Source organism: Hibiscus syriacus, unplaced genomic scaffold (assembly GCF_006381635.1).
Source record: "Hibiscus syriacus cultivar Baekdansim isolate YM2019G1 unplaced genomic scaffold, ASM638163v2 tig00110319_pilon, whole genome shotgun sequence".
Lineage (NCBI taxonomy): Eukaryota > Viridiplantae > Streptophyta > Magnoliopsida > Malvales > Malvaceae > Hibiscus > Hibiscus syriacus.
In genome coordinates, this window is record NW_024062678.1 from 531624 (window position 1) to 553776 (window position 22153).

Consider the following 22153-nt stretch of genomic DNA (forward strand, 5'->3'; position numbering starts at 1 on the left):
ACCACTCAAATGAGCAAAAAAATAAAATTAGTGGTATATATAGATGAAATTAAGGGTAAAACTACAACATAAACCCCTCTAGGTTTCCCCGTGTTTTATAAAACAGTCACCTATAGGGACTGATTTCAAAATTTAGTCATTTTCATATATGCCTTAATGTATTTGGAGAAAATCTCGGTTTAGTCCCCTTAACTTTAACATGTCATGTATTTCAACCCTTGATTATTTATTGGTTTGACTTAAACGTTTTTTTGATAGAATTATTTGGTGTCATAAATCTAGCATAAATATGAATCTGCCTTTTATAATTCTACCTAATAAATGACTTGTTTATATACATATATTGTTGCATTTATGTTGTTTGAATATCCCATTTATATTACATGTTTACTTAAATAAGTAGTGTTTCTATGTTTGAATATATATTATGTAGTTATTATTTTTAATATTAAACAATAATGATATATAAATTTGTTAGAATACGTATATATATATCGTGTGCTTACTATTTAGTTTATATTTGTTTATATGTTTTTATATAGTATTGTGTTATAATAAATATACGTGTATATATTGTGCTTATGTGTATTTTTATTCTTTGTATATATTAATTTAATGGCATATAATATATATATATATCATTGATTGTGTTTTTGGGTGAATATGTTGTTATATACTATATATTATACTTTTTATAATAAATGCTTTCCATATGAACAAAACGCCTTTTATATAATTTTCAATTAAATTTTCGTTTCACTTTTTATATACATTTTAAATACATTTCTTGTATTATGCCTAAATTTCATGATATATTAGTGTATATATATTACGTATATATAAGTTATGTTTTTATTCCCATATTTATGGTTTTACATATATATATATATGTAGTAAATACGTTTTTCATATATATTTTTGTTATCATATTTCATGTGTGTACTAAATAATATAGGTATATCTATACTTAATATATTGGAGCCTTTACACATTGTCCTTTTTGTTGGAACTATGTATATATATTTAATATATTTTTTACTCTACTGTTTTTACATTTATATATATATATATATATATATATCTATATATATTAATTGTATTATTATTTTTTAGGATATGCTAAATATACGATTTGATGCATATCGGTCTAGGTTCTATTTTAATTAATTTGCATGATATCCTTTTAATTGACTCAAATCAAAATAATTTGATTAAGGGTAATATTCGATCTTTGATTAGGGTATTTTAAAATGAAAGTATATCTCGTCAAGTAACACCAATTAAATCGAATCCATTTTTAAAATTCAGGGATTGAGGAAAATATCATATTCTTCTAATTAAATTCATCGAGAAAAGACAGTTAGATCGAATCTATGGTCTCGTCTCAAGATATTTAATTAATTGAATATCTTTGTTCTCATTAAATATTGGTAAAATAAATAATTAATCAATTGTTTGATAGGCTTTTTTTTAATTTGTTTGACTTTTGCATGTGTTTTCAAAGGGTTTTCAAAATAATAATGTTCGATCAGAATTAATTAAATATTATTATTTTCTCTCTAAAAATTATTTTGGGTATTATTATTTTGAAATTTAGAATGAAATTTTAATATTTCTTATTTCAATTGTAGTAAGAATCGATTGCTTCAAGGTATGATAGATCGGTTCTTCTCGATAAGAAATAATTAAATATTATTATCTTTCATTCAAAATTTCAAAAAATGTTATTTTAGGGGATCTTAAATTAAATCAGACTCGAGCTTGTACATTTTATTACAAAGACAATTAATTAATCGATTAAGTACCGATTTAGGGCGTTGTGGGGGTGCTAATCCTTCCCCACACGTAACTGACTCCCGAACTCAAATTTTGGTAATGCAGACCCCAAGTTTGTATTTTTAATTAAAATTAATATTTTATTTAAATGACAAATATATTTTTCGGTGCTCAATCACTTCCTAATCAAAGATTGGTGGTGACTCATGAACCACGCTTTTATCACAAATTTATCACACCAAAATCATTTTCGAAGCGGGACCACCCCTTTCCCCTTCGGGTAAAAAGATCGTTTTGACAATATATAGAGTTAATATATGTATATTTGATATACTTATATTTTAATTATCTCAAATATTTAATTTAAATTAATTAAATAAATATTTAATTAATTTGAAATAATAAAATTCCTAATATGTTAGGGTAACTTGGATATAAAAAGAGGTGTAAGGTCTATCAGTCGTTTTTACACATTATCTTCAACCGTTTTTCTCAAAACAATTTTGGGAAAAGCAAATATTGCTCTCAATCGGGTGAACTGAGTAGAGATCGAGACATGGTTTTATAGAGGCTTACGATTCGAACCGATCGACACCACCATTAGCCGCTAATGTCCTTTCTGTTTTTCAAGGAATCCGCTGTAAGTTTCAGATTCAGCCTCGACAAGGAATTTCTTATGGTGGTTCTTAATTTTGCCGAGTTTAAAATAGCGGTTGATGGCGGAGGGAGTGAACAGGATGAATATCCCTCGAACATAAACAGAGTGTTGGGAAGAGTTTCCCAGATGCACATAGAACTCCCGGACCAATGTTGGCGCCACCGCCTTTGGGTGCCGAGCAAACTTCTCCCAGTTCTGTTATCAGATGATGTTCATCACCTCAGTCCCGAAAAGTTCCTCGTCGACCTCAGGGAATACAAAATCGTCTTCTAGGTAGACTTGGCGTTGTTGCAACACCTTAAACTTTTTTCTCGGCCCCAGCACTTTGGAAGTGCTGGAAGTTTGTTACAGCGGCAGACAAGGTAGATACACCAGGGTTTGAGTTGGATCAAGCCATGTTATCTTGATGACAAGTTGAATTGAGAGAGAAAGGATTTTGAACGACAACTATGAAGGTTTTTGGGGAAAATGAAAAATCAAAGGCAAAAGAAAAGATGAAGAAAAAAGTGAGTAAAGGAGAAATGGTGAAAAAGAAGAGTAGAGTAGACTGTTTTGGAGAAAAATGTGGGTTAGTGGGCGGTTTTCTAGGGGTAAATAAGTGAAAAGTGAAAAGGAGGATAGAGTAATTAATGTAACAGATTTTTGATGGGATAAAAAGGAATAAAATAATTAAGGGAAAAATTTTCCCTCTCAAAAGTATCGCCCAAATAGTTTATTAGGATTTTGCTTCCCTCCATGTATGAGTTTTAGCCCTATGCTGCCACGTGTACAAAGACCACTAAAACAAACAATATTAGAGAATAAATAAGAATAAAACACTCATTCAAAATAAGATAAAGAAAATTATTTATGTACAAAATGCAAATTATGTTGTGTAGGCAACAAAATTTGTTCAGGTAAGAGGAGCAAACTCTTGGGGATCCTGGAGTAGCGACACTGATTTGTCACGCATAATTGGTGCTCCATTGTACGCCTTCAATCTTTGACCATTCACCTTAAAAGTTGTCCCATCATCCAAGTTTTTTATTTCAATCGCGCCGTGGCTATGCACTTGATGCACTATGCAAGGTCCTAACCATCTGGACTTCAGCTTGCCTGGGAACAACTTGAGCCTTGAATTATAGAACAATACTTGTTGGCCTAGAAAAATTACCAAGGCAAAATTTTTCTGTCATGCCACTTCTTCGCTTTTTCTTTGTAAAGACGGGCATTCTCGTATGCCTGAGCTCTAAATTTGTCCATCTCGTTTAGCTCCAACAATCGCCTTTCTCCAACAAGTGGCACGTCCATATTAAGTTGCTTGATGCCCGAGAATGCCTTGTTTTCTAGTTACATGGGTAAGTGACATGCCTTGCCAAAGACTAACTTGAATAGAGGCTTCCTGACTGGCGTTTTAAATGTCATGCAATATGCCTACAGTGCCTCATCGAGCTTTGGTGACCAATCTTTCCATTTTGGGTTGACCACCTCCTCAAGGATATGCTTGATCTCTTAGATGGAGACCTCAACCTGCCTATTTATTTGGGGATGGTATGCCGTGGCAATTTTATGGCACACCCCGTATCTTTGCAACGCCTTGCCAATTAATCTATTGTCAAAGCGAGTGCCTTCATTGCTAATAATTACTCGTGGTGCTCCAAAATAAGTGAATATATTTTTGTGCAAGAATTTCAGTACAGTCTTGGAGTCATTGCACGGTGTTGCCACTACTTCAACTCATTTGGACATATAGTCCACAACCAAGAGTATGTATAGATCGCTAAAGGATGATGAGAAGGGTCCCATAAAATCAATCCCCTATACATTGAAGAGTTCAACCTCCAAAATATTTTGTCATGGCATCTCATTTCTCTTCGATATATTCCCAGTGCATTGGCAACGATCACATGCCTTATAGAAGTCGTGCGCATCCTTGAATAAAGTGGGCCAATATAATCCAGATTAGAGAACCTTTGCAGTATTCCTCATCCCATTAAAGTACCCTCCACACAGGGATGTGTGGCAATGAAAAAATATCTCCTTGTGTTCTTCTTCGGGGACGCACCTCCGGATTATTTGGTCACCACATTGTTTGAATAAGCATGATTCATCCCAAAAATAGTGGCGTAGATCATGTCTTAACTTTTTTCGGCCATGGATAGATAAATCTGGAGGCATAATACCACTAACAAGAAACTTAAATATGTCAGCGTACCACGCACTACCGCGAAAAATACAATTTTCTCGTCAATGAATTCCTCCTGAATTTCTTTCATGCCTTGGAAAATGCTTTAGTTTTCTAGCCTAGACAATTGATCTGCTACTTGGTTTTCAATACTCTTCCTATACTTTACCTCTAAATCGAATTCTTACAGCAAGAGTATCCATCTAATAAGCCTAGGTTTTACATCTTTTTATTTACTAGATATTTAATTGTTGAGTGATCAATGTGTTCAATGATCTTAGTGCTTATAAGGTATGCCCTAAACTTATCAAAAGTGAATACTACGACAAACAATTCTTTTTAGTGGTGGTATATTTAAGTTGTGCATCATTTAGGGTACGACTGGCATAATAAATAACATGAAAGATGTTAAATTTTCTTTGCCCTAGCACTGCCCCTACTACGTAGTCACTTCATCGTACATAATCTCGAAAGGAACATCTCAATCAGGCAAAGAACATGTTGAAGGAATTAAAGCGTCGAAGTGTACCTTGACTGATACTTTGAATGGTGTTAGAATGAAGAGTTAGGCAGGTCAATTTTTTGGCACAACATCAGATATGCATTTTGAGGATATCACCGTGAAGAATGTTAGTTGTCCCGTCCTGATTGACCAGAAATACTGCCCATGGAATAAATGCAAAATGGATGTATGTAAATACTTGTAAAAGAACCCAATATAATGAAAATAGTTAATCAATAATCTCACAAGTACTTTGATCTTGCAGGCATAATCGAATGTTAAACTAAGCAACATCAGCTTTAAGAACATTCATGGTACGACTGCTCTTCCAAAAGTTGTCAAACTCATTTACAGTGGTATGTTTTCATGCGAAAATGTAGAACTCACCGAAATTGACATTACATTTAATGGACCGGATGAACCTAGAAAATCAGAATGTAAAAATGTTAAACCAAAAGTTTCTGGCAAACAAAATCCGGTTGCATGTTTTACCCTCGTACCAGCAAACCCTACCCTTAAAGTTTAAATGTTGGTTAGCAATAAAAAAAGGAAAAAACAAAGTGAATGTAACTCATGTACCTTTTCATTTTATAGAAATGCGTCCATTTCATTTTAATCCCAAGTTATTCAGAAACTTCTATATTATATACTTTTTTAAATATATATATATATATAATTTAATCCAAAGAAAAAAAATGTATGTGGTAATATTTTTAGTATTTTGACTTATTTTATTGGCATTATGTGCATTGCATGTGCATGTACACGCTATTTATTTTTATTTCAAGTAAATAGATTATGCAATCATCCTCAAAGCTACATAAAAAAAACATAAGGTGTCATTCATACCAAGGTTTACTTAATCAAACTTGTTATTAGATCTGTTTTAAAATTCCAATAAAATATTATTATATTAAAGACGTCTTACTCTAACGCTTACTTCGGGTGTGAGTAAGAGAATAATTTTTCTTGAAAATTTATTAAATTATTTTGAAGATTAACTTCCAAAAACTAAAAAATATAGTTTCGAGCACTGAGATTAGAGTTTGGTTTACTTTACACGTGCATGCCAATAAAACAAAATTGTGGTTCAAGTACATTAAAATTTGTCAACTCAACTATTCATTTTTAAATTAAATGTCAAACTATTAAATACATTCTTTAATATTTACTTTTCTTAAAAACTAAATCTTATATTTCGAATATATTATCTAATTTTTAATAAAATATTTTTTTTTAAATATCGGTTCTTGTTTGCCAACTTTTTTAACTTCTAATGAAAATAGTTGTATTTTGACATCTATTTCCTCGTTTAGTTTCATAGAATTTTATAGCATTCAATTTTTGGGACATCTTATTAAATATATTATTTTATAAGAGTTGTATGTGAAATTTTTTATCATGAAATAAGTAGATAAATGTGTCAAGAAGTTTTTAGTTTCTTTTACATATTTGTAGAATTGATGACGCCGCTGCCTTAAAAATGTATAAATCAATTATGTAGTATATATTTATAATGGAAAAGCTTTCAATATGTTGTAAGTTCCTTCGTTCAATTTAAAATTAGTCATTCTACTTTTACTTTTAAGAAATTAGGTAATTGTTCTAATTGGAATGTGTGGTTTGATGTATTAAAGTTTACTTCCTCGTCCCTGTGCTAATGTCAATTCCAAGTAATCAAGTTTTAACATTTTGATTTAACAAAATCACTAAGTCGATTGAAAATTTTAAAGCAAACAACTGTGTGAACTATTTTTCACGTTCTTTTGTAGATGATTGAGTTTCAAAGTTTTTATGAGTAAGAGATATACTTTAGAATCAGGAATTAGTTATATGAATAATAACCAATTATTTATTAGGAAAATGTCATGTAAAGTTTTTTAGAAGCTAAACATTAAGCATGTTTACTGTTGTATTGGATCGTGTCTCGATCTAGTCCCATGACACTTTTTAAGTAATATTGATAAAAATACTTTTACTTAATTTGCATGATTCAAGTTTTTTAAAAAACTAGCAAAAAATTTATCCAGCCGAGCCAGGTGTAAATAAAAACACAAGCTAATCATAGAAAGTAAAGTCTAGCCGTACGCTTTACACACATTGGTTAAATTTGAAAAAGGTTTGGTTGAAAATTTTGGTTGGTTGTAGTTTGCCCAAACATCTCTATATATTTGAAAGTAAACAAAAGGAAAAACCATTCTACCTTCAAGTGAATAAAATAAAAGATATGGCAATAAATTTTATTGTTGTTTGTACAGTGTTTATAATATTAAATTTATTCCTTGCAGCCATGCAAGCTCAAGCAGCTGCTCTTGATGTCGTAGCTAAGTTTGGCGCAAAGGCTGACTTCAATACAAATTTGAGTAAGGTAAGCGAAATTATAGCTCACTTTAATACTCTAACGGTGAAAACATGTATAAATTCTTTATTAATCTATTTTGTTTTAGCCATTGTTGGAAGCTTGGAAAGAAGCTTGTGGTTCAACAACTCCATCAACAATTTTGATTCCTGAAGGGACATATTTTTTAAGTCAAGCAACGCTGGAAGGTCCTTGCAAGGCTCCTATTGAGCTTCAACATGAGGGCAATGTAAAAGCACCACCTGATCCTAAAGCTTTCAAAGAGCCTAAATGGGTTAGCTTCCTTCATATTAAAAACTTCAAATTGTTCGGTGGAGGAGCTTTCGATAGACAATGAACCACTTCTTATAAGAGAGAAGGTTACGAAAAACACGACTTCTATAGTAACCTCTCCATCGTAAAGTTTCTTACCTTTAGCAAGAATTTGATATTCTTCTTAGTAGTTATAACTAATATATATTTTTTCTCGTGACTCTTTTAACTCCGAAATTAAATAGAATGTAAGGTTTGATTATTTGAAGAATGCAATGGTACAAGGTATAACTCTCAGAGATAGCAAACAGTTCCACGCTAATGTTTTGGGATGTAAAAACATTACTTTCGAACATGTCACTATATCTGCACCTAAAGATAACCCAAACACATATGGGATTCATATCGGGAGATTAGATGGGGTTAAAATTATATACACATATATCAAAAATTGGTGATGACTATATTTTAATTGGGGATGGTGCCAAAAATCTGGACATCACAGGAGTAACTTGTGGACCAGGACATGGCATCAGTATTAGTAGTTTTGGAAAGTTTGCAAACGAAGAACCTGTTGAAGGAATTAAAGTGTCGAAGGGTACCTTGACTGATACATAGAATGATCTTAGAATCAAGACTTGGGCAGGTGAATTTCCTGGCACAACATCATATATGCATTTTAAGGATATCACTGTGAAGAATGTTAGTTGTCCTATCCTGATTGACCAGAAATATTGTCCATGGAATAAATGCAAAATGGATGTATGTACATACTCTTAAAAAACCCAATATAATGAAAAGAGTTAATCAATAATTTGACAAGTACTTTGATCTTACAGGCATAATCGAATGCTAAACTAAGCAACATCAGCTTCAAGAACATTCATGGTACGGTTGCACTTCCAGAAGTTGTCAAACTCGTTTGCAGTGGTATTTTTCCATGCGAAAATGTAGAATTCGCCGACATTGACATTACGTTTAGTGGATCGGATGGAGCTGCAAAATCCAAATGTAAAAATGTTAAACCAAAATAAAATATGGTTGCATGTTCTACCCCCGTACCAGCAAACCCTACCCCTATGGTTTAAATGTTGGCTGGCAATAAAAAGAGGGAAAAACAAAGTGAATGTAACTCATGTACCTTTTCATTTTATATAAACGCGTCCATTTCATTTTAATCCCAAGTTATTCAGAAACTTCTATATTATATTCATTTTTAAATATATATATATAATTTTATCGAAAAAGAAACAAAACGTATGTGCTAACATTTTTAACATTTTGACTTATTTGTATTGGCATTATGTGCATGTACACACTATTTATTTTTATTTCAAGTAAACAGATTAAGCAATCGTCATCAAAGCTACATAAAAAAACACAAGGTGTCATTCATACCAAGGTTTACTTAATCAAACTTGTTATTAGATTTGTTTCAAAATTCCAATAAAATATTATTGTATGAAAGAAGTATACTCTAACACTTACTTCGGGTGTGAGTAAGAGAATAATTTTTCTTGAAAATTTATTAAATTATTTTGAAGATTAACTTCCAAAAACTGAAAAATATAGTTTCAAGCATTAATATTAGAGTTTGGTTTACTTTACACGTGCATGCCAATAAAACAAAATTATGGTTCGAGTACATTAGAATTTGTCAACTCGACTATTCATTTTTATATTAAATGTCAAACTATTAATTCCATTTTTTAAAATTTTATTTTCTTAAAAACTAAATCTTATATTTCGAATATATTATCAAATTTTGAATAAAATGTATTTTTTAAAATATCGGTTATTGTTTGCCAACTTTTTTAACTTCTAACGAATTTGGTCGTATTTTGACATCTATTTCTTTGTTTAGCTTCATCGAATTTTATAGTATTCAATTTTTGGGGCATCTTATTAAAAATATTATTTTATAAAAGTTGTATGTGAAATGTCTTATCATAAAATAAGTAGATAAATGTGTCAAGAAGTTTTTAGTTTCTTTTACAGATTTGTAAAATTGATGACGTCGCTGCCTTAAAAATGTATAAATCAATTATTTAGTATATAATTATTATGGAAAAGCTTTCAATATGTTGTGATTTCTTTTTCTCCTTCGTACATTTTAAATTTAGTCATTCTACTTTTACTTTTAGGAAATTAGGTAATTGTTCCAATTGGAATGTGCGGTTTGACGTATTAAAGTTTACTTCCCCGTCCATGCGCTAATTTCAATTCCATGTAAGCAAGTTTTAACATTTTTATTTAACACAATCACTAAGTCAATTGAAAATTTTAAAAGCAAACAACTGTGTGAACTATTTTTCACGTTCTTTTGTAGATGATTGAGTTTCAAAGTTCTTATGAGTACGAGATATACTTTAGAATTAGAAATTAGTTATATGAATACTAAACAATTATTTATTAGGAAAATGTCAAGTAAAGTTTTTTAAAAGCCAAACATTATGCATGTTTACTATTGTATTGGATCGTGTCTCGATCTAGTCCCAAATCACTTTTTAAGTAAGATTGATAAAAAATACTTTTACTTAATTTGCATGATTCAAGTTTTTGAACAAACTAACCAAAAATTTATCCAGCCGAGCCAAGTGTATATAAAAACACAAGCTAATCATAGAAAGTAAGTCTAGTTTTAAGGTAAGCGAAATTATAGCTCACTTTAATAATCTAACGGTGAAAACATGTATAACTTCTTTATTAATCTATTTTGTTTTAGCCATTGTTAGATGCTTGGATCAAAGTTATTAGGAGGGATCGAGATCGATAAACCAGGGATTTGGAAAGAAAGATAATCGATAAACTCGCCGCCTTATCAATGAGAAGTTTTTAGTTCAAGAGATCGAGAGTTGGTTTCATGCTCAAGTTGTGTTTGATGTTTGGCTTGAGTTAAATTTGTGACTAGAAGGTTGTTTTTGTGTAGCACTCCACCTGTTTGTGTTTGTGCGTGTGTGAAATTCTTAAATAACAAGGAGATGAACGGTTCAGCAGCAACTCAGGTAGTTTCGTTGTTTGTGGAAAATATCCCAAGGGCATTTCATTGGAAGGGTTTATGGTTCATATTTGCTCGTTATGGGAATGTCGTTGGTGCGTATATTGCAAATAAGCTAAGCAGAAGAGGTAAGCGGTTTGGTTTTGTTAGGTTTGGAAGCAAGGTAGAGGTAGAATGTGGTATGGAGAAGCTTAACGGTTTTGTTCTAAATGATTTCAAATTATCGGTTCAGTTTGAAAACTCTAAAGGATTTTCAAGAGTGGGCGGTCTTAGAATCGCTAACAGGGAGACAAGGAGATGGGGGGTTCCCAATCAAGCAGAGGCATCAAAGGAGGCATTTCAAAGGATCTTGAACCAAGAGCAGGAACCAATTAGTAATTTTCAGGTTAAAATTAAAGAAAGGGGTACATTAGGCAGGAATGAGGTGAGTTCAATGAAGCGAATAAAAGGCTTTGTAGAGAAGGAGGTCTTGTTGAAATTGAAAAGATGCCTAGTGGGAAAGATGTCTACGGTTTGCAGCGTAAGGGAGATTAGTTTTCGTTTGCAGAAATTAGGAATGAATAGCATCAAAGTACAACGTATTGGAGGTAAATCTTTTTTTAAGCTTTTAAGATGATGAGTTGTTCATGATGTTAGAAGACTTGAACTGGTCATATCTCAAAGAAATTTTTTCGGAGGTCGAGCTCTGGTCAGAGTCGTTGGAAAATTCAGAGAGGGCGACCTGGATTAAGGTCTCGGGTATCCCATTGCAATGCTGGAATCATATTACCCTTAAAAGGTTGACTGAGTTATGGGGAAATTTTGAATCTTTAATTGAGAATGCAGATCATTCCATTAATTGTGAGAACGTAACGATTCTGATAACTACAAATCAAGATAAGATGATCGATGAAACAGTGGAGATAGAAATTGGAAACTATATTCACTTGATTCGAGTGTTGGAAATTGGCATCTCGGATGATGTCGGTACATTAAATCAATGGGGATTCAAACAAAAATTGAATAGAGGTTCGAATGATCATAAGGAGGATTTCCACTTGAGCTCAACGGAAGAGGACAACTCTGGCGCGTCTTCGGCTAAGGTTGCGAGATCTAAAGAGGTAAGGGATGATGCTTTAACTGCGTGTTGCTTGGGAAACGATTTCACTAGATACGATGACCCTCATTTGCCCGAGAAATCACGTCTTCAGAATTATTCGGAATTGAGTGGTGGATGAGGATTTATGGAGGCTCAGGATCCTTCTTGTACTAATGGTAACCGTGAATCAATATTGAGGTCAAAGTCTGGTGGGGAGACGGGCTGTCCTATAGAAGTTGATGCTAAAAGAGTTGAAGGATCAATAGGGAAGGTTAAAGCTTCTATTGAGGAGCATGTTGAAAACAATCGAGAAGATGTCAAGTATGTTGAGATTAGTGCCTTGAAAAATGAAGATGTTGTTTTCAATATGGGTAGTAGTTCTGATTCTCCTGCATCTAATGACGCCCTGAATCACTTGCGGAATCTAAAAGAAGTGGCAGGTGAGAATTCATTTTCAGTTGCTGGTTTAGTTGAGCCAAAAGATATAGACTCTTTCTGTCCAGAAGTAGAGCAGTTGAGAACAAAAAAAAAAGCAAAAAGGTATGGATCTCTTTTGAAACTACAAAATCAAGTTCTATCGGTTACATGTAGAAGAAAAAGGGATCTAGCTTTTAAGAAGCTCAAATTGAAGAAAAAAGATTTGGAGTCCTCAGAGTTATCATGAAGGTCTTTATCTGATTCAGATTTAAAAGATAGATGTTTGGTTGCGTATAAAGAAGCCGAGAAAACTTTGGCTTTGGGGAAAAGCCTTGGTATCCAAATATCCGGCAACGAGACGGAGGCGGTAAAGGAATTAGCATTGTTAGAAATGAATTAGATTGGGTTGAATCGTGTTTTAGGGTCCGCTGGCAGTTGGTAGTTTTGTGTGTTAATTCCTTGTAGGTTTGTTACATGTTATTAGGAGGGATCAAAGTTTATTGTTTTCATGCTTGTTTTTGTAGGAGTTTTAGAGCTGAGATGTTGCTGTCGCATGAGTTTAAAAATGTTACTTTAGACGAGTCTGACTTTTGTCGATTTTGTGTGGATATCTCATCTCAATTCAGTAATCTAGTTCTGTTGGAAGCGCAAGGATATAAGTTGAGAGTTGTTTGCTTTGCTCTGCTTTGTTGCTTCATTTTATTTTTATTTTGTGTGATTCTAAGTCGGGCAGTGATTCTCTATTAAGAGGATGTGTTGAAGTTTAACGTGAATGAGGCTTTTAAAGAATCAGTAGCTACTGTGGAGGCATCTTAAGAAATAACAAAGAATCTGGGTGGGTTGAAAATTTAAGATTGGCTATTGAATCGGATTCCCAAGTTGCTCGAATGTGGATCAATATCTTGTCTGCGAGACCATGGAGGCGGGGGATGTTCGATGAGATCGACAAGCTAAGGAAGCAAATGCCAGGTGTGAAGCTTATGTTCGTTCCTAGATTGGGTAATGGTTTTGCAGATCACTTGGTGTAACAAGGTTTGCGTCGCTCTGTCTTTTTCATAGCTTGGTGGGATTGAAATTATTTGTTCTTGGGATTCAATGGGAGTATTAGGCACTCAGATCACAGATTCTCTTTAGTGTTATGTGCCAATCAATACTAAAGTCTGTGGGTGTAGTCTGGCGGGTAAGCTCTGTTCCTCTGCTGTTGAACAAGGGTACGTGTCTGGGTGCTGAAGTGAACTCGTTGCTGAATATGTGTTGTTGTGTTCTATAGTAGTGGGGGTTTGCTTGTGCTGTAAGGATTGGCTTTTGTCTTAGGGTGTTTTGGATTTTGTTGGTTATTGTTTGCTAGGATGAATGTACTCTTTTCCTCTATCTAAGTCTAGCGAGAGGTTTTTAACGAGGCATTCATCCTTAGCGTTTTCCTTCATCAATAACAATAATCCTTGCTGAGCAAAAAAAAAATTGGGGATTGTGCCAAAACTCTAGACATCACGAGAGTAACTTGTGGACCCGGACATGGCATCAGTGTCAGTAGTCTTGGAAAGTTTGCAAACGAAGAACCTGTTGAAGGAATTAAAGTGTCGAAGTGTACCTTGACTTATACTTCGAATGGTGTTAGAATCAAGACTTGGGCAGGTGAATTTCCTGACACAGCATCAGATATGCATTTTGAGGATATCACCGTAAAGAATGTTAGTTGTCCCATCCTGATTGACCAGAAATAATGCCCATGGAATAAATGTAAAATGGATGTATGTACATACTTGTAAAAACCCCAATATAATGAAAAGAGTTAATCAATAATATGACCAGTACTTTGATCTTGCAGGCAGAATCGAATGTTAAACTAAGCAACATCAGCTTCAAGAACATTCATGGTACGGCTGCACTTCCAGAAGTTGTCAAACTCGTTTGCAGTGGTATTTTTCCATGCGAAAATATAGAACTCGCTGACATTGACATTACGTTTAGAGGACCAGATGGACCTGCAAAATCCGTATGTAAAAATGTTAAACCAAAAGTTACTGGCAAACAAAATTCGGTTGCATGTTCTACCCCCGTACCAACAAACCCTACCCCAACGATTTAAATGTTGGCTGGCAGTAAAAAGAGGGAAAAACAAAGTGAATGTAATTCATGTACCTTTTCATTTTATATAAACGCGTCCATTTCATTTTAATCCCAAGTTATTCAGAAACTTCTATATTATATTCTTTTTTAAATATATATATAATTTTATCGAAAAAGAAACAACGATGTGGTAACATTTTAAGCATTTGACTTATTTGTATTGGCATTATGTGCATCGCATGTGCATGTTCACGCTATTTATTTTTATTTCAAGTAAACAGATTAAGCAATTGTCATCAAAGCTACATAAAAAAACACAAGGTGTTATTCATACCAAGGTTTACTTAAACAAACTTTTTAATAGATCGGTTTTAAAATTCCAATAAAATAGTATTGTATGAAAGACTTCTTACTCTAACGCTTACTTCGGGCGTGAGTAACAGAATCATTTTCTTAAAAATTTATTAAATCAATTTAAAGATTAACTTCCAAAAACTAAAAAATATAATTTCGAGTACTGAGATTAGAGTTGGTTTACCTTACAAGAGCATGCCAAAACAAAACTGTGGTTCGGTACATTAAAATTTGTCAACTCGACTATTCGTTTTTTTGTATGAAAGACTTCTTACTCTAACGCTTACTTCGGGCGTGAGTAACAGAATCATTTTCTTAAAAATTTATTAAATCAATTTAAAGATTAACTTCCAAAAACTAAAAAATATAATTTCGAGTACTGAGATTAGAGTTTGGTTTACCTTACAAGAGCATGCCAATAAAACAAAACTGTGGTTCGAGTACATTAAAATTTGTCAACTCGACTATTCGTTTTTAAATTAAATGTCAAACTATTAATTCCATTTTTTAATATTTAATTTTCTTAAAAACTAAATCTTATATTTTGAATATATTATCTAATTTTGAATAAAATATATTTTTTAAAATATCGGTTCTTGTTTACCAACTTCTTTAACTTCTAATGAAATTAGTTGTATTTTGACATCTATTTCTTCGTTTAGTTTCATAGAATTTTATAATATTCAATTTTTGGGGCATTTTTTTAAAAATATTATTTTATAAAAGTTGTATGTGAAATGTCTTATCATAAAATAGTAAATGTGTCGAGAAGTTTTTTTTCTTTACAGATTTGTAGAATTGATGACGCCGCTGCCTTAAAATTGTATAAATCAATTATGTAGTATATATTTATTATGGAAAAGCTTTCAATATGTTGTAATTTCTTTTGCTCCTTCGTACATTTTAAATTTAGTCATTCTACTTTTACTTTTAGGAAATTAGGTAATTGTTCCAATTGGAATGTGCGGTTTGACGTATTAAAGTTTACTTCCCCGTCCCTGTGCTAACGGCAATTCCATGTAATCAAGTTTGAACATTTTGATTTAACACAATCACTAAGTCGATTGAAAATTTAAAAGAAAACAACTGTGTGAATTATTTTCACGTTCTTTTGTAGATGATTGAGTTTCAATTTATGAGTATGAGATATACTTTAGAATTAGAAATTAGTTATATGAATACTAAACAATTATGTATTAGGAAAATGCCAAGTAAAGTTTTTTAGAAGCTAAACATTATGCATGTTTACTGTTGTATTGGATCGTGTCTCGATCTAGTCCCAAAACACGTTTTAAGTAATATTGATAAAAATACTTTTATTTAATTTGCATGATTCAAGTTTTTGAACAAACTAACCAAAAATTTATCCAGCCGAGCCAGGTGTATATAAAAACACAAGCTAATCATAGAAAGTAAAGTCTAGCCATACGATTTGCACACGTTGGTTAAATTTGAAAAAGGTTTGGTTGAAAATTTTGGTTGGTTGTAGTTTGCCCAAACATCTCTATATATTTGAAAGTAAACAAAAGGAAAACCCATTCTACCTTCAAGTGAAAATAAAATAAAAGATATGGCAATAAATTTTATTGTTGTTTGTACATTGTCTATAATATTAAATTTATTCCTTGCAGCCATGCAAGCTCAAGCAGTTACTCTTGATGTCGTAGCTAAGTTTGGCGTAAAGGCTGACTTGAATACAGATTTGAGTAAGGTAAACGAAATTATAGCTCACTTTAATACTTTAGCCTTGTTGGATGCTTGGAAAGAAGCTTGTGGTTCAACAACTCCAACAACAATTTTGATTCCTGAAGGGACATATTTGTTAAGTCAAGCAACGCTGGAAGGTCCTTGCAAGGCTCCTATTGAGCTTCAGCTTGAGGGCAATGTAAAAGCACCAGCTGCTCCTAAAGCTTTCAACGAGCCTAAATGGGTTAGCTTCCTTCATATTGAAAACTTCAAAATTGTTCGGTGGAGGAGCTTTCGATGGATAATGAACCACTTATTATAAGAGAGAAGGTTTCGAAAAACACGACTTATGTAGTAACCTCCCCATCGTAAGGTTTCTTACCTTTCGCAAGAATTTGATATTTTTTTTAGTAGTTATAACTAAAACATATTTTTTTCTAGTGACTCTTTTAATTTTGAAATTAAACAGAATGTAAGGTTTGATTTTTTAACCAATGCAATGGTACAAGGTATAACTCTCAGAGATAGCAAACAGTTCCACGCTAATGTTTTGGGATGCAAAAACATTACTTTCGAACATGTCACTGTATCCGCACCTAAAGATAGCCCAAACACAGATGAGATTCACATCGGTAGATCAGATGGGGTTAAAATTATAGACACGGATATCAAAACTGGTGATGATTGTATTTCAATTGGGGATGGTGCCAAAAATCTAGACATCACGGGAGTAACTTGTGGACCTGGACATGGCATCCGTATCGGTAGTCTTGGAAAGTTTGCAAACGAAGAACCTGTTGAAGGAATTAAAGTGTCGAAGTGTACCTTGACTGATACTTCGAATGGTGTTAGAATCAAGACTTGGGCAGGTGAATTTCCTGGCACATCATCAGATATGCATTTTGAGGATATCACCGTGAAGAATGTTAGTTGTCCCGTCCTGATTGACCAGAAATACTGCCCATGGAATAAATGCAAAATGGATGTATGTACATACTTGTAAAGAACCCAATATAATGAAAAGAGTTAATCAATAAATTGACAAGTACTTTGATCTTGCAGGCTGAATCGAATGTTAAACTAAGCAACATCAGCTTCAAGAACATTCATGGTACGGCTGCGCTTCCAGAAGTTGTCAAACTCGTTTGTAGTGGTATTTTTCCATGCGAAAATGTAGAACTCGTCGACATTGACATTACCTTTAGTGGACCGGATGGACTTGCAAAATCCGAATGTAAAAATGTTAAACCAAAATTACTGGAAAACAAAATCCGGTTGCATGTTCTACCCCCGTACCAGCAAACCCTACCCCTACGGTTTAAATGTTGGCTGGCAATAAAAAGAGGGAAAAACAAAGTGAATGTAACTCATGTACCTTTTCATTTTATATAACGCGTCCATTTTATTTTAATCCCAAGTTATTCAAAAACTTCTATATTATATTTATTTTTAAATATATATATATATATATAATTTAATTGAAAAAGAAACAAAACGTATGTGGTAAAATTTTAAGCATTTTGACTTATTTGTATTGGCATTATGTTCATCGCATGTGCATGTGCATGCTTTTTATTTTTATTTCATGTAAACAGATTAAGCAATTATCATAAAAGCTATATAAAAGAAACACAAGGTGTCATTCATACCAAGGTTTACTTAATCATACTTTTTATTAGATCCGTTTCAAAATTCCAATAAAATATTATTGTATGAAAGATGTCTTACTCTAACGCTTACTTCGGGTGTGAGTAAGAGAATAATTTTTCTTGAAAATTTATTAAATTATTTTATAGATTAACTTCAAAAAACTAAAAAATATAGTTTCGAGCACTGAGATTAGAGTTTGGTTTATTTTACACGAGCATACGAATAAAATAAAATTATGGTTCGAGTACATTAAAATTTGTCAACTCGACTATTCATTTTTAAATTAAATGTCAAACTATTAATTCCATTTTAATATTTAATTTTCTTAAAATCTAAATTTTATATTTCGAATATATTATCTAATTTTGAATAAAATATATTTTTTAAAATATCGGTTCTTGTTTACCAACTTTTTTAACTTCTAATGAAATTAGTTGTATTTTGAAATCTATTTCTTTGTTTAGTTTCATATAATTTTATAGTATTCAATTTTTGGGGCATTTTATTCAAAATATTATTTTATAAAAGGTGTATGTGAAATGTCTTATCATAAAATAAGTAGATAAATGTGTCGAGATGTTTTTGTTTCTTTTACAGATTTGTAGAATTGATGATGTCGCTGCCTTAAAAATGTATAAATCAATTATGTAGTATATATTTATTATGGAAAAGCTTTCAATATGTTGTAATTTCTTTTTCTCATTCGTACATTTTAAATTTAGTCAATCTACTTTTACTTTTAGGAAATTAGGTAATTGTTCCAATTGGAATGTGCGGTTTGATGTATTAAAGTTTACTTCCCTGTCCCTGTGCTAATATATATTCCATGTAATCAAGTTTGAACATTTTGATTTAACACAATCACTAAGTCGATTGAAAATTTTAAAGCAAACAACTGTGTGAATTATTTTTCACGTTCTTTTGTAGATGATTGAGTTTCAAAGTTTTTATGAGTACGAGATATACTATAGAATTAGAAATTAGTTATATGAAACTAAACAATTATGTATTAGGAAAATGTCAAGTAAAGTTTTTTAGAAGCTAAATATCATGCATGTTTACTGTTGTATTGGATCGTGTCTCGATCAGTTCTAAAACACTTTTTAAGTAATATTGATAAAAATACTTTTACTTAATTTGCATGATTCAAGTTTTTGAACAAAATAACCAAAAATTTATCCATCCGAGCTAGGTGTATATAAAAACACAAGCTAATCATAGAAAGTAAAGTCTAGCCATACGATTTTCACACGTTGGTTAAATTTGAAAAAGGTTTGGTTAAAAATTTTGGTTGGTTGTAGTTTGCCCAAACATCTCTATATATTTGAAAGTAAACAAAAGGAAAAACCATTCTACCTTCAAGTGAAAATAAAATAAAAGATATGGCAATAAATTTTATTGTTTTTTGTGCAGTGTCAATAATATTAAATTTATTCCTTGCAGCCATGCAAGCTCAAGCAGCTGCTCTTGATCTCGTAGCTAAGTTTGGCGCAAAGGCTAACTTGAATACAGATTTGAGTAAGGTAAGCGAAATTATAGCTCACTTTAATTCTCTAACGGTGAAAACATGTATAACTTCTTTATTAATCTATTTTGTTTTAGCCATTGTTGGATGCTTGGAAAGAAGCTTGTGGTTCAACAGCTCCAACAAAAATTTTGATTCCTAAAGGGACGTAATTGTTAAGTCAAGCAACACTGGAAGGTCCTTGCAAGGCTCCTATTAAGCTTCAACTTGAGGGCAATGTAAAAGCACCAGCTGATCCTAAAGCTTTCAAGGTGCCTAAATGGGTTAGCTTCCTTCATATTGAAAACTTCAAATTGTTCGGTGGAGGAGCTTTCGATGGACAAGGAACCACTTCTTATAAGAGAGAAGGTTACGAAAAACACGACTTCTGTAGCAACCTCCCCATCGTAAGGTTTCTTACCTTTCGCAAGAATTTGATATTTTTCTTAGTAGTTATAACTAATACATATTTTTTTTCTCGTGACTCTTTTAACTCCGAAATTAAACAGAATGTAAGGTTAGATTTTTTGACCAATGCAATGGTACAAGGTATAACTCTCAGAGATAGCAAACAGTTCCACGCTAATGTTTTGGGATGCAAAAACATTACTTTCGAACATGTCACTGTATCCGCACCTAAAGATAGCCCAAACACAGATGGGATTCACATCGGGAGATCAGATGAGGTTAAAATTATAGACACGGATATCAAAACTGGTGATGATTGTATTTCAATTGGGGATGGTGCCAAAAATCTAGACATCACGGGAGTAACTTGTGGACCTGGACATGGCATCCGTATCGGTAGTCTTGGAAAGTTTGCAAACGAAGAACCTGTTGAAGGAATTAAAGTGTCGAAGTGTACCTTGACTGATACTTCGAATGGTGTTAGAATCAAGACTTGGGCAGGTGAATTTCCTGGCACATCATCAGATATGCATTTTGAGGATATCACCGTGAAGAATGTTAGTTGTCCCGTCCTGATTGACCAGAAATACTGCCCATGGAATAAATGCAAAATGGATGTATGTACATACTTGTAAAGAACCCAATATAATGAAAAGAGTTAATCAATAAATCTGACAAGTACTTTGATCTTGCAGGCTGAATCGAATGTTAAACTAAGCAACATCAGCTTCAAGAACATTCATGGTATGGCTGCGCTTCTAGAAGTTGTCAAACTCGTTTGCAGTGGTATTTTTCCATGCGAAAATTTAGAACTTGCCGACATTGACATTACGTTTAGTGGACCGGATGGACCAGCAAAATCCAAAAGTAAAAATGTTAAACCAAAAGTTACTGGAAAACAAAATCTGGTTGCATGTTCTACCCCCGTACCAGCAAACCCTACCCCTACGTTTTAAATGTTGGCTGGCAATAAAAAGAGGGAAAAACAATGTGAATGTAACTCATGTACCTTTTCATTTTATATAACGCGTCCATTTCATTTTAATCCCAAGTTTAAACAGAAACTTCTATATTATATTCATGTTTAAATATATATATATATATATATATATATATATATATAATTTAATCGAAAAAGAAACAAAACGTATGTGGTAACATTTTAAGTATTTTGACTTATTTGTATTGGCATTATGTGCATCGCATGTGCATGTGCATGTACATGCTTTTTATTTTTATTTCACGTAAACAGATTAAGCAATTATCATCAAAGCTACATAAAAAAAGCACAAGGTGTCATTCATACCAAGGTTTACTTAATCATACTTTTTATTAGATCCGTTTCAAAATTCCAAGAAAATATTATTGTATGAAAGACGTCTTACTCTAATGCTTACTTCGGGTGTGAGTAAGAGAATAATTTTTCTTGAAAATTTATTAAATTATTTTAAAGATTAACTTCCAAAAACTAAAAAATATAGTTTCGAGCACTGAGATTGGAGTTTGGTTTATTTTACACGAGCATGCAAATAAAACAAAATTATGGTTCGATTACATTAAAATTTGTCAACTCGACTATTCATTTTTAAATTAAATGTCAAACTATTAATTCCATTTTTAATATTTATTTTTCTTAAAATCTAAATTTTATATTTTGAATATATTATCTAATTTTGAATAAAATATATTTTTAAAAATATCGGTTCTTGTTTACAAACTTTTTTAACTTCTAATGAAATTAGTTGTATTTTGACATCTATTTCTTTGTTTAGTTTCATAGAATTTTATAGTATTCAATTTTTGGGGCATTTTATTCAAAATATTATTTTATAAAAGTTGTATGTGAAATGTCTTATCATAAAATAAGTAGATAAATGAGTCGAGATGTTTTTGTTTCTTTTACAGATTTGTAGAATTGATGACGTCGCTGCCTTAAAAATATATAAATCAATTATGTAGTATATATTTATTATGGAAAAGCTTTCAATATGTTGTAATTTCTTTTTCTCATTCGTACATTTTAAATTTAGTCAATCTACTTTTACTTTTAGGAAATTAGGTAATTGTTCCAATTGGAATGTGCGGTTTGATGTATTAAAGTTTACTTCCCTGTCCCTGTGCTAATATATATTCCATGTAATCAAGTTTGAACATTTTGATTTAACACAATCACTAAGTCGATTGAAAATTTTAAAGCAAACAACTGTGTGAATTATTTTTCACGTTCTTTTGTAGATGATTGAGTTTCAAAGTTTTATGAGTACGAGATATACTATA

The 22153-nt window shown here is 32.2% G+C and overlaps 3 pseudogenes; all 3 read left to right on the plus strand.

The window, feature by feature from the left end:
• Positions 1 to 7327: 7327 nt before the first annotated feature.
• Positions 7328 to 14293, plus strand: LOC120117138 (annotated as a pseudogene).
• Positions 14294 to 16768: 2475 nt separating this feature from the next.
• On the plus strand, positions 16769 to 17706 carry LOC120117139 (annotated as a pseudogene).
• A 1640-nt stretch (positions 17707 to 19346) lies between these two features.
• On the plus strand, positions 19347 to 20832 carry LOC120117140 (annotated as a pseudogene).
• Positions 20833 to 22153: the final 1321 nt, after the last annotated feature.